Source organism: Centruroides sculpturatus, unplaced genomic scaffold, assembly GCF_000671375.1.
Source record: "Centruroides sculpturatus isolate CEXI.00-Female unplaced genomic scaffold, Cexi_2.0 scaffold386, whole genome shotgun sequence".
Taxonomy (NCBI): domain Eukaryota; kingdom Metazoa; phylum Arthropoda; class Arachnida; order Scorpiones; family Buthidae; genus Centruroides; species Centruroides sculpturatus.
Window position 1 is genome coordinate 340,953 of NW_019384684.1, and position 13,926 is coordinate 354,878.

At 33.0% G+C, this 13,926-nt stretch overlaps 1 pseudogene; it reads right to left on the reverse strand.

Annotated features, from left to right (window-relative positions):
* Positions 1 to 5,632: 5,632 nt before the first annotated feature.
* On the reverse strand, positions 5,633 to 10,501 carry LOC111627031 (annotated as a pseudogene).
* Between the last annotated feature and the right edge of the window lie 3,425 nt (positions 10,502 to 13,926).

The window sequence follows — 13,926 nt, forward strand, 5'->3', positions numbered from 1 at the left end:
AAAAAAAATTTTTTTTACGAAAAAAATTTTTTTATATTAAATTTATATACTAATTAATTTTTGTACTCCAGAATGCATCATTTCTATACTACTTCCAGAACAGGTTTGCTTATGTTGACTAATTCCATACTGAAGTTATTCTTGTATTCCGAACAAAATAACCTATATCAAAATATCATTCAAGTTTATTTGTGTTGATTAAAATTATTTACATGAAACATAGTATAAACTACAAGATTATATTAACCATAAAAATTTAATTCCTCTTTCATAAGAAATTTAATTTAGTGTAAAGGTTTTTATATTTACAGTTCTTTCCACTATTTAAGCGAATGAGTGTACACCAGGCCTGGCCAACCCAAATTGTTTCGCAGGCCACTTTGATCACGCATAACATTACGGTGGGCCACAATTTAGGCAAACATGCTTTTAAAAAAGTAAAACAAATACAAAATGAATAAGATTTTATTCTTATACCAAGAGTTCGTAATTGCGCTTGCGCTTATAACAATGATACATAAATTTTCATTTATNGTATAGAGTTTGTATACTTTTAACGTAATTTTTAACTAAAAGACACTCGGATAGTTCCCTTGTTAGAGATAATTACAGGATAATGAGTTAGAGGTTGACATACAGAATAGGTAGATGTAGGATGGCAAGGACTCAAATAGTATTATTAAGGGATGTACTAAGATTACCACCTATGGAATTTCGGGACTATGAGTATATATTTGAACTCAGGGGACTGAGTCGAATCCAACGATACCCTACTTTTGAACCGAAGACGAAAAATAAGAAAGTTATCATTTTTACAATTTCTTGCCTTTCACGGTGCTTTTTTTTTAATGGTTTGCAGACTTTACCGCAAGATGGCGGTACCAGCAACTACGGTGTTGTCTGCTTAATTTTCTTTTTTTCTATTTAGGTTAGTTATTTATTTTAATTTGATTTTATTTATTTAATTAAGTTAGGTTATTTAAGTTAGTTAACTTAGTTAAGTAACTTAACCTAAGTTATTTATTTATTTAACTAGTTTGGTTTGCACATTTTTACCTCTAGTGGCATTGCTTCCAATTATGGTGTCGTCTACTTAATTTTCTATTTTTTACGCAGCAATTTTGAAAATAGCTACGTAAAAAGTAGAGTCCAAAAGTAGGGTACTCGTCTCGGTCCCCTCAGTTCAGATATATACTCAAATTCCCGAAATTCCATAGGTGGTAATCTATAGTATCGCCTTATTAAATATTGATAGTGATAGCAATGATACGAAGTCTAAAAGAAAGATATGTTACTGGATTTTTAGTCACACACTGACTGATATCCACACAAACAGAAAAGAAAACTCCGATTTTTTGCACTTATCAACGTTTTAAGGTCAACCGAGTCCAAAAATGTAAAAATCTTAGGGATTTTTTATTAATCGATCGTCAAACTTTCCCTCTGTTGTGCATAACAAAGCCGGAAAAGTAAAATGGCGTCTGCGGAATCTATAAAGAAGTTTGGTGTCAGACCTCTTCCATGTGATGTGCCTGGATGAGCCATTCGGTTTTGTTTCTTTCCGCATGCCATTTTGCTGGAACGTGCAAAATGGCTAATCCTAACAATCCAATTGCTGTATGTCAAATTCTAACAAGTACAATCTGCGAAATAGCGAAATAGCGAAATAACCAATATTTTTTAAAATTAAGTAAAATTATAGAAATTTTATAACATTTCGTGGCCACTGTGAGGAAGCTGCGGTACACACTTTGGGAACCGCTGATGTAGGGCCTATACCAATAGTCAGAACATTTTACAGGAAAGCTTATGAAATATTTAGTGTACCAGATCCCCTTTAGCTCGAAATCACTCGAAATCATCGAGTGGAAATGCCACTCGATGATTTCGAGTGGCATTTCCACTTCCCAGGACGAGGACCTAGGAGTTGGATTTTGGGAAGCAGTGTAGGTGTTATGTGACGGTGTTGTGTACAGCGTCGATGCGTGATATGTAAATGAACGAGTGCGCTGAAGAAATGAGATTGATGGATAAATGGTTGAATTGTGAATGTTATCGTGAGAGGTGTATGTAAGGATGTGTTGTAGTAAAACCGCGAGCTTATCTGATCGTTAAAACGTCTACGCTGAGCCCGTAATCTTCCCGTTGGTAACGTTGTCTTAAGATTTCGTCCCTGGGTCCCACGCCAAATAAATCTCCACCGAGGCGTATTCCACGAATGAAATGTCATTTGAAATTTTACAGTGGAAACTCATTCAGCCTCCTAAAATTCTGTTGCAATACTTGATTTATTTTCATTGTTTGTGAGAAGTATTGTTTAACAATAACCATAATAACCATTGTTGGAATGATGACGTTTAATTATTAAATTGTGTAGAAAAATATTTTAATTCAATTATACGAATTATAAATTCGACTGTTTGTTTTATTTTATTTATTTATTGTTTTGAAAGATTTCTATAATATTGTAGGCAGAAAAATTTTCAGATAAAGCATTTAAATGTTTATTATTAAGGCTTTAGAAGGAATTCAAAGCATGCAGAAGGGCTCAGTCTACCATTTTCTTTTGCATCGACGAGCTGTATTGACAAGCGACATTCGTACAGTGCATGTTATGTAGTCTAGTTACAAATGTGATTTATTCTAGAATTATTTTTCACGAATTTTTAATTTAGATGTAATGTCAAGATTGTACGATAATTGCTGAAAGAAAAATTTTTACAAAATTAATAAGCTTCAAAGTAAGTGTACAAAATTGTGCCATGTGCCTATATAAACAAAAGATAAAGGTCAGCAGGCCATCAATAAATCTTCATTCACATTGTACAGAATATGTGTTTAATTAAAATATATAGAGTTAATATGAACGTTATAAAAATGTAATTTCCTATGTCAAAAATAAAAAACTATTTCATCCCAAATAATATTTCTCACTGTACTGATTCGAGTAAAATTGTATAGCGTATTTTATGTACTGTTAAAGTTAATAAATTACTTTTAAAGAGAAAGTTTGCCTTTATATAGTTGTATAAATGCATCAGAGGATAAGCTATCGTTTTCTCATTATATTGTCAAAGATATGTAATAAAGTACAACAGAGAAAATGCAAATGCACTTGTTTATTAACTCTATCATCATTAATGTGACATGTTCGTTTTCAAAATATGATCTATCAATTTTGATTAAACTTTGCCCTCTTCCTTTAATTGCGACAAAAAATTTAAAAATGTAATAAAAAAATGAGGGTCCGTGACTTCATTTTCGAGATACAGGGTCGTCGCACTAATCATGCGACTTTGTCCAGCGACGTTGGAATCCAAAAATGTAACGAGGTTTCATTTACATGTAAAAAATAGAAGTCGATGACTTAGTTTCAATATACAGAGGTATTAAAGTGACAAAGCCCGTGCTCTTTGATGCGGCTGAGCGTGCCTAACTGAATTTAGGCCTAATGCTTAAAAAAATATTGCGTGCGCCTAACGAAAATATGTGCGAAAAACGAACAAAAGACAAGAAAGCAATCGGCATCGATTGTTTTGTTCTTGGATCGCCTCTCAGTGTCTTTAATAGCATAACAGGCCATGACAACTTCATGGCCTACCTCTTCCGCTTTGGAAAAAGGAACACCAGCAAATGTCACCGTGATGCAGTAGTGTGCCGTGATATTTGATGATATGGAAGCTGTGTTTCTGTAAGAAGCCTACATCCAAGAGCAATCAGTCAATTGCGCATCAGTGATGGTCTAGGGTCCAATCGTATCGTTTATTCGATAAGCCAGTAAAAACCGTAGACTTCTCTAAATGCATTTTTAATATCACAATTACATTCCGGATCGCTAGCCACGATATAAGGGTTACAATTAAAAATAAAATAATAAAAACTTACTCGGTGAAATAAAATGTGCGATGGATGTACCGGTACATCCACCGCAAAATATTCTTCAATTGTACGACGATACTTTTAAAGAATATATAGCTTTGTAAAGAAACGTACTGTACATAAAAATATAAAATATTCTTTACTTTTTAAATCTTAAAACAACGCACAGTCAAATAGCTCCCTACGAGTGGCTAATGGACAGAATCGAAGACGATTACACAGCGTGCATACACGCGGACTGCCAAATTTTCAGGGTGCCGATACCGGTCAATGTCAAATACCTCTTTTGTCGCATCACTAGTATATCTCAAAGGACACGATAGGGCTGTTGTAGATTTTAAACGTTTCTCACCATAGCTGTAAAAGTCTAAATATGTTAAAGTTAATAGTCATTTGTTTTCTAACTAATTCGTTTTAGGACCAAGTGTCCTCAGAAATTTCCAAAATTTACAAATTTCGGTCACTCTCATTGAACTATAAAATTTTGTCTTTATTACATCTAATATTTCGAAGAAATCAGTCCCCAGTATACTCGGCTAGAGATGGTTCGGTTAAGCTTTATGTCCCCAATTCCCTAATCGCTTAATTATTTAACTACTTCTTAAGTAGAAATAAGTTGAAACCGGTTACTTTGTACAGTTGTCCCTTGATAATCCGACAGGTATGGGACCAAAGGTGTGTCAGATTACCAAAAGTGTCCGGATTACCGAAAATAATTACATATTTCGCATTGTTTTGCTAGCAGTAACTTACAATATTCTCTACTCCAACTGTTCGAACAGAACTGCTCACATAAAACACACGAAATGTGTGTCTTCGTGTAAAAATTGGATGGGGAGATTCACATCGCGACATGCTTCTGTGCAAGCAGACACGTAACGGGGACGGGTACCTTGACGGGAGGTGCGTCGGACTACTGAGCATGTCGGATTAAAAAACGTCGGACTATAGAGGACAACTGTACTCGAATATTTGTAGTCTCGGGAAAAAAGTGGAAAGACAAATTTTTATGACAACGGATACATAAATTGTAAATTTAAGGAAAATAAATTCTAGAGCTTTTCTGTACCTCGTGCATCTCTCTCATTCATTAAATTTAGTCGTAAATGATGCTGTCAAAGTAACAGTTAATTTTTTAACATTATACAAGAATTGTACACGTTTTTTCTACATCCCCTTAAAGATGGGACATACTAAATCATAATATCACTGGTTTAACATTGAAATCCGTGAGTAATGTAAAATGGGAGAGCGGAATAAAAATATTAAATATTTTAATGGATTTTTTTAAACTCCTGTCAACTATACAGAACTATCATAAAAACATACCAGTAAATTCTTATCGGTTCGGTTAAGATATAAAGCTACTCGTGATTCACGTAATGGTGCGAGGGCGGCCAAATATCTAACAGGCAGGTGGCTAACAGAACCGGTCCTGGATAGAATTGGATGCGTTATACGTGTAGCATCCACCCAAGGTCCTAGGCTTCCAGCAGCTAAACTGGGTGAGTTTGGTGTCTGTAAAGCGCATGCGCGAATCTGGTTTTTCGGATGTTGACGATACAGCGCTTCCACTCCACCACTAATATTCGGATATACAATAGCAATCTTATTTTTTTTTAACGTGTAGAAATTTGTAATAAGATACATAATGCGGTTATAATAAAATATTGCGCGATTATTTTCATGTAATTAAAAATAATATGTATTTATTTTTTATAAAATACAAGGGAAGCGGCGCATCCACCGCTTCTAATGACGGCATGCCACTGATTTATTACATTTTTTTTATCAATCTGGATAAATTAGAATAAGATATAGCTCTACAATTTATACATAAACTTTCCAAAATTAGATATTTCTTATTTAAAGAAGGTTTATGACGTTACAACATAAATTTTAACAATTTTTAAAAATATCTTTAATTTTAAGGAAACAATTGACATATGCCATTACTCATTTCGGATACATACGCTATTCATAAGAAAAACATTATTTTTAGTCGTATTTCTTACTCGAACGAGGTTTGATGTAAGAATTATAAAACAGGTAACTAAATAACACCAAATACGACAAATACATCAAGAAAATGATCTGCAGAGTCTCTTTAGGAGTGTGGCATTCATAATTGTTTAATTGAAGCCAATGTATCCAGAATGAAAGAAGAACAGCGAATGACATCTGTAAAGTTTGAATGGCCGTGATGAACATGGCATATTTTACAGGAATCTTCACGTCGATTGATTTTAAAGCAAATTAAGTATACATAAAAGAATGCACAAAGACATTTGTATAACCGAGTAGAGAACCAAAAGATGCTTCTCTAGATACAGAATACCACATTATGATTAAAGTTGTTACATGGTGATACCAATGCAAAAACATTAGATTGCTTTTTCTCAGTACAATCAGAACAGTATCTCCCAATTCCCACACCTTTGAAAACAGAAATAATGTACCCCAAAATATCAACGACGGTGTTTGTTCTGAAAGCGATTTATTGCAGACTATATTATAAAACGAATGATGGCGAAATACGAAAACCATTCCTGGAAATCCTCTTAAAGTCGAGACGATGCTAAATAGTGCGAGAATTCCATTCCACACGAAGGAAGCACGTTTGAGTTCGAAGGCGGGTCTGGATTTCATGTATTCTCGAAGCAAGTAGATAGTTATCAGGTAGATTGCAGCAATGTAGAAAGAATAATGCCAATAATTCTGAAGAAATCTTCTCATAAATTCTTTATCTATATTAGTTTCAAAAGGATAAGGATCCAGAACAGGTTTGCTTATGTTGACTAATTCCATACTGAAGTTATTCTTGTATTCCGAACAAAATAACCTATATCAAAATATCATTCAAGTTTATTTGTGTTGATTAAAATTATTTACATGAAACATAGTATAAACTACAAGATTATATTACAGGTTTGCTTATGTTGACTAATTCCATACTGAAGTTATTCTTGTATTCCGAACAAAATAACCTATATCAAAATATCATTCAAGTTTATTTGTGTTGATTAAAATTATTTACATGAAACATAGTATAAACTACAAGATTATATTAACCATAAAAATTTAATTCCTCTTTCATAAGAAATTTAATTTAGTGTAAAGGTTTTTATATTTACAGTTCTTTCCACTATTTAAGCGAATGAGTGTACACCAGGCCTGGCCAACCCAAATTGTTTCGCAGGCCACTTTGATCACGCATAACATTACGGTGGGCCACAATTTAGGCAAACATGCTTTTAAAAAAGTAAAACAAATACAAAATGAATAAGATTTTATTCTTATACCAAGAGTTCGTAATTGCGCTTGCGCTTATAACAATGATACATAAATTTTCATTTATTTAATTGTTTCGGTATACACATAACGGGAAACAAAAGTTTTAACAGTTATATAATATCGCTTAGCGGGCCACACATTTTAATGTGACGGGCCGCGGGTTGGCCAGGCCTGCTATAGACAATATTGCAGTTTGTAAGCAATAGATTACTCCTTAAATTTTTTAAAATTTCGAAAAGTATATATCTTAAATATCACACAAATTATTAAAAAAAAATTTAAAATTTTCCGAAGGATTGTACTAATTATTACCAGAAAACTTTTCAGAAAAGACAACAGACTTTGTGAAAGTGAACTTATTATAAAAAATAGTTCATGAGTTAAGACACGGATTTCGAGATTAGCGGTTGTCATGGAAAATGTTAGAAAAAACGTTTCAGAAATTAATCAGCTGTTTAATTACAATTATAGTTTATAGATATTTCGACGATTACGATTGCAAATCACAGTTCATTCGCGTTTTACGATGTTTATTTTATCATCTTATATGGTATCTTACTACCACACAGTTTTATTAGAAATATATTTTAGTTAATTCATAAACTGTATAATCAAATAATGGGATCAATGTACTGTACACGATTTATTAAATTCATACTGGTCTAACAAGGAGACGGCCGTTTAATAAAAGTTTTATTTAATGACAAAAGAGTTAAATCTACAGTAACTTCGTTTTTCTTAAACAGAAAATGATGTCACGATTTTTACTCCTGTTTTATACGTTTTGAATGTAAAGTATAACAATAGTAATAAGAATAATTCTAATGACACTATAAAATAATAAAATAATTTTATTACACATTTGAAAAACGAAAACTAAAATTGCAACGGCTGAAACCTTCACTGTGTAATTCCTGTGTCTAGTATCTTATCAATTCGGCTAACGACATTACAAAGAGAAGCGAAATTTTAACACTTATAAGCTAAATACTCAATTTTGAGTAGTCCGTTTTTCGTTTGAGAAGTGGGTTCTAATATTTGGCCAAGAAGATGTTTGTGTTTAGGGCTATATACTCGCCGTGTTTCGTTCGAATTGGAGACCCGAACGTCTGGCCTTCTCATTGTAAGTAAATTACCGAAAACTTGTTATTACGTGTTGCAAACACGATATCTATTCGTATCAATTGTCAAATTACTACACTCATAACCAATAAACTCTTATTTATTAATTTGTAGAAAAATATTTTTTCTTTTGACTATACATACATAGATGAGTCTTATTTGTTAGTCCATTTATTGTCCCTTTTGGCGAATCGTAGGCTACAAACAAAAGCCGACTTCGCCGAGGGAATTGTTGTGCCTCGTACAGCGTGTGAAGGGACAATAAATGGACTAAGACTCATCTATGTATGTATAGTCAAAAGAAAACAATATATTTTTCTATAAATGTCTTATTTATTAAGTTAATCATCTTTACACAGTATATGTAACTTCAAACTCGATGCAAATTGAATATACTAAGTCTAAATATGGTTTCAGAAATACTTTAATTCCTAAAAGATAATTTTAGCAGTATTTTCTCTATAAAAATATTTTATATAAAAAGAAAGAAAGTATAATACGATTTAAGGTAAAACTACATATACCAGACATAATTAAAGATCAGGTGTTTACAACTCTTTTTAGAAGAATTAATTTTTGAATAATTACTAGTGCTGCAAATAGTATATTCGGCCTCAGACCGAATAGCCGAATATTCGGACAAACTATTCGGCTTGATTAACGCACGTACGAAAATTGGCGCGCAAACCGCATTATGGCAAGGATCCTGCTCTCTATTGGCCCGCTGTCATTACGCTTCGCCAATCGCGTTAATTCTTGGCAGTTGTAGCAGACAGACAAGAGTGTCATGGAAGTATGTGATAAATGATGATATCAAATGTGGATAACAATGAAATGTGTACGTGTAAATAACGGAAAAAGAACAGAGAAGGACCGCGAAGTGAAAATGTGAAAATAAATATGAAATTGAGTTGATAACATAATCGAACAAGTCGAGGCAGCTTATTGGCGCGAAATTCGCGGCCATCAATGCCAAACAATTGTTGTCATAGACTTTTGAAAGCTAAATGCTTGTAACGAAAGTCACTTAGAGTGCATGGGCGAAAGCCTGGGACCGTTCGAGCTATCAAGCTGTCTCGAATCTGTGAAATCATAACTGTGACTTATATCGACGTCCTATCTGTGTCTTTTCTCTGTTATCACTAGGCTGAGTCACGTAATTGTAAAATGGGAACTCTACGACGGAAAAGTATCGTGAGCGCGTATTATGATGTATGCACAGGCATACGTGGACTAGAGCGATAGAGGAAAGAGAAAGGAAAGAGCAAAGACGAGCGCTTAAAAAGAAGGATAGGCAGGGTCAGACCCTCAGATGTNAAAGTATCGTGAGCGCGTATTATGATGTATGCACAGGCATACGTGGACTAGAGCGATAGAGGAAAGAGAAAGGAAAGAGCAAAGACGAGCGCTTAAAAAGAAGGATAGGCAGGGTCAGACCCTCAGATCTGCGAGGATTTTCCAACGATAGACATGTACGTGTGCTGATCTTTGTAATTATAAATTGTGAATACATGTGACTAATATTATTTTCTTATTTATTTTGTGCATGTTATAAATAAATATAAACAAACAACACTAACTCGATAACATTAAATGTAAATATCAAAATGATTAATTTTCTGAGTTTTTGTTATTTCTTACTCCTGTTTTTAGGTATTCGGTATTCGGCCGAATACCGAATAGTAACCGAATATTCGTTACATGACTAATAATTACACATTGTCTTCAGTATGCGATTTCCAATTTCTCTAAAAACTTTTACTTTAAACATTAGTCACTAAGGCAAAAGTTAGCGCTGCTTTCTGTTTTACTAGTAAAGGGTTTAGAAGTGTTAATAATAAAAACTAGAAGCTTGTAGATATTTTAAAGCCCTCTATAACTTTACACTTTATTTATAGTACACATTTTAAAAAATTATACACGTATAAAATTATATGAAATATTCGGAAACTTATATTTTAGCTTTCTAAAAAATTATTTAGTTTAATTTGATAAATTTTGTACAATGTAAATATAGTGTTTTTTTTAAATTAATATTCAGATAATTTCTAAATAGTAAACACTACTGTAATGAATAACAAGCTTACAACTTACTCTTTCTGTTGTATCTCTGATGTTTTGTTCTCAAATGAGAGATGATCTCAGTTTCATAATTTTTAAAGTTGAGAAATAATTGTTGTAAAAAACTTTCGGGACGTATTTTATACCTTTACTTAGAAACCAATTTAAAATAAATTTCTATTTAACCTACTATCATTAAGGTTGCACTAGGCTATCTTAAATTAATAATTCAATTATTATTTTGGTTATTTTTCAAGGTTGTTTGGTAAATATTTTCCCTTTATGCTACATGAATTTTAATATGTTAAAATATTTCGACTGGAAACTTTTCCTAAATCTGAAATTTCTACTTTTTGATCTTTTCGTCCTCTGGGCACTAAGAGGGCTTTTTAATTATACTGATCGGGTTCAAGCAGGCCCTGTAATAGGGTTTGCCGAATGGTGAAAGATGAAGTCACGACATATCCGGTACAGACCACCCCTGGAAATTTTCTGGCAGTAATAACTAAACATCCTAATTTAGTATTTATCTCAAAAGCGAAAAACTTATGTTCGCTTTATTATTTCCTGCTAAAAAACGGGGTTTGTCGAGAAGTGTTGCATAATTTTCAAGTTTGAAAGATAATATTATATTGTATGTGAGGAGCATAACAGAGAATCAACTGTTCGATTAACAGTGTGTTTAGCAGGCACAGTACTTATCACCTTTATAGTGGGAACCATATTAATTTGCCGGTTGTTATCCGTATGTAACAGAGAAAAAGCATAGCGACCGGTTAAAAACGACCACCCAGGATTTTTACAATTTTGGACTTAGGACACCTTGAAACGTTTAGAAAGGCAAAAAGAAATTTGGACGTTTTTCTGTATGCTTGGATATTAGAGGATGTGGAGGCAGGAATTCGTTTACTTTCTTTCAAGCTTAACGTGTCCTTGTCTTTTTGTGAAAAATTTCTGAAATTCATCAGGGAAGTTTTTGAATTAGAGGGATTATGCCATTAAACTTTAGTGGTTAAAGGTGCAGGGGATGGTGTGTCGACTCCCTGTATTTCAACCACTAAAAATTTAAAATCTGGAGTGGGTCGGACTTAATGATTTTTTTGTTGTTGTTAACATTTATGATATTTCATAAAAAATAAAAATCATCATACTCTAAAAATTAAGCTTTTTGCCATTAAATAATGATGAATAATATAAATACTTTGAAAATAACATCTCGTAGAAGATGGTGCTATATACAGTTTTAAAGTCTGACCGAGAAAGTTACGCAAGTCGTTGAAAAACTTTTTATTACTGAAAGATGTTATATTATAAAAACCATTTTGATAAAATTTCCCATTACAACTTTTGAAAGATAAAATTTCTTCGTATTACCTCAACTGAATTATATATAGGCCTAATATAAATACCCAATTTAGCAATTATTCTGATATTGTTGATGATAACCTTGATCGTTGATGTTAACCTAAACCGCGTCTTCATTATAATTCTTAAACGAGGGTGTTTTTCCTTCTTTTATTAAAGCTCTGAAAAAAGTTATGTATTTTTAGAAATTTTCTGGGAATTAAATTCTTTATTTTGTGATTTCGTAACTTTAAAAATTTTTTATAAAACACATTTTTAAATGAAAAAAACAAAATAACTGAAGTTTTATTTTATTTTTTAAATCATACATAATATTGATTACAGATTAATTCAACTTAACAATTTAATTGTTTTGCATGACTACTTTCTTATATTGATATTAACTAATGGAGAATTTCTATATTTAGCTTGTATATTTTATTTATGAAATTTGAAAAGAGCGATAAACAGTACAGTTTTGGAAAGAAATTCTAACGAAATAAGGAAAATTTGATAACATATTACGATAGAATTTAATGATACATTTTTTACGACGGTCGCATGACAAATACAAATAATGTGTTAGCCTATTTCTATGGGAAATCCGCAATCGAATTCAAGCAAATAACTTTTCAGGTATTTTATATGGGTGCTCATGGATGTGGTCCCTGAGCACAGGCTGCCAGGCTAAATCCACGACGAATATGGAAGAAGGCCTTCCTAGTGTGTACAGAGCGAAAAGCGTTTTTAAAAAATTCAATGTTACTGCAGAAATAGTTCTTATTATGAGTGAAATTTAAATTTAAATATTATTAATCAATTCCGTCGACGGTCCCATGACCGAGCGATTAGGGTTGCAGCCCACTTGCCTACAGTGTCCGAGAAGGAATCCCGATGCGTCAAAAATCCTCAGAAATTTTTCGAGAGGTGATCCGTCTGGATGATATATTAATAATAATTCTTTATTGCATGAACCTTAGTCCGTCACAAAGGGAGTTAATACCATTGTGGGGAGCCGGGGGAAAGCTTGGGTCTTTCCCATTTGACCGGCGACGGTTTGGCGAAAACCGCTAACTGCGTTACTGAGTGGCGTGTTTCTACCTTCCGCGTTTCCCCGCGCGGTCGGAATCGAATTGTCAGGTCGAATGGGAGGATCATCGGTAAAGAATGGCCGATACACGAGTAACAGACACCATTAACAAACAAGAGAAATTAAAAGTTTAATGAATAACTAGAAACTAACAACAGCTACACGAGAGCGGGTACAAAAGCGGGTACCAAGTCACGTATACCGGATAGGGAGGGTATCTTTATTGCTGCGGTAGCTTTGAAATACATATCAATGATAAGACCAAGAAATAGTTCATTTGTGCCCATTCTTTCTAATAAAGACCACAAAACTTTATGATTAACAGTATAAAAGGAAGATCTAAAAGCCACGAAAACAGCATAAAGTTTTCCTTTTTTTTTTTGCGGTTTTGATTGAACCAATGTATTTAGTATAAATATTTGGTCTTGACAAGATCGGCTGGGCTGTAAACCTGCTTGCTCCTGACACAAAATATCATACTTAAGGATCCATTTTTCTAGTCTTTTATTTAATAAAGACGTGAACAGTTTCCTAATTACAGAAATCAAAGAAATAGAACAATAATTTTTGGGATCATACACATCGCTTTTTTTTTTTATGTATTGGAATAATCAAAGATTCAATTTATGTTTCTGGAAAACCAGAATTTCTTTTAATAGAGTAAAAACTTTTACTATTGTAGAAAAGAACTTTTCTAAAAGGCACTTTAAATATAGTACAGCGTCTTTTATCCGAATCAATTGAAAACTGGGGTTGTTCGGATAACTCATTTTTCGGATAACCGATTACATATAAAAATATACAATAGAGCGTCGTTTATCCGAAGTCGGTTATCCGAAACGTCGGTTATCCGAAAGAATTCCAGTCGGCAAATTTAAATTTTCGCTAGTTCTGTGGCGCTGCAATCTTTGGCTATATCCTGGGCTACTCCAAAATTTTTTTCGTTGGTGTGTGTGTTTTAGCTGGCAGCACTGGCACTTTTGTGTGATGTTTTTCTGAGGACTGTGTCTTGCTGAATCGAACGTTGTTGATACTAGATTAACTTCTAAAGTATATTTTTTGGTTTTTATATTTTTCAATATATTTATTTTGTTTGTACAAAATAAAAAAATAATTTTTAACGATACAATAGCCAC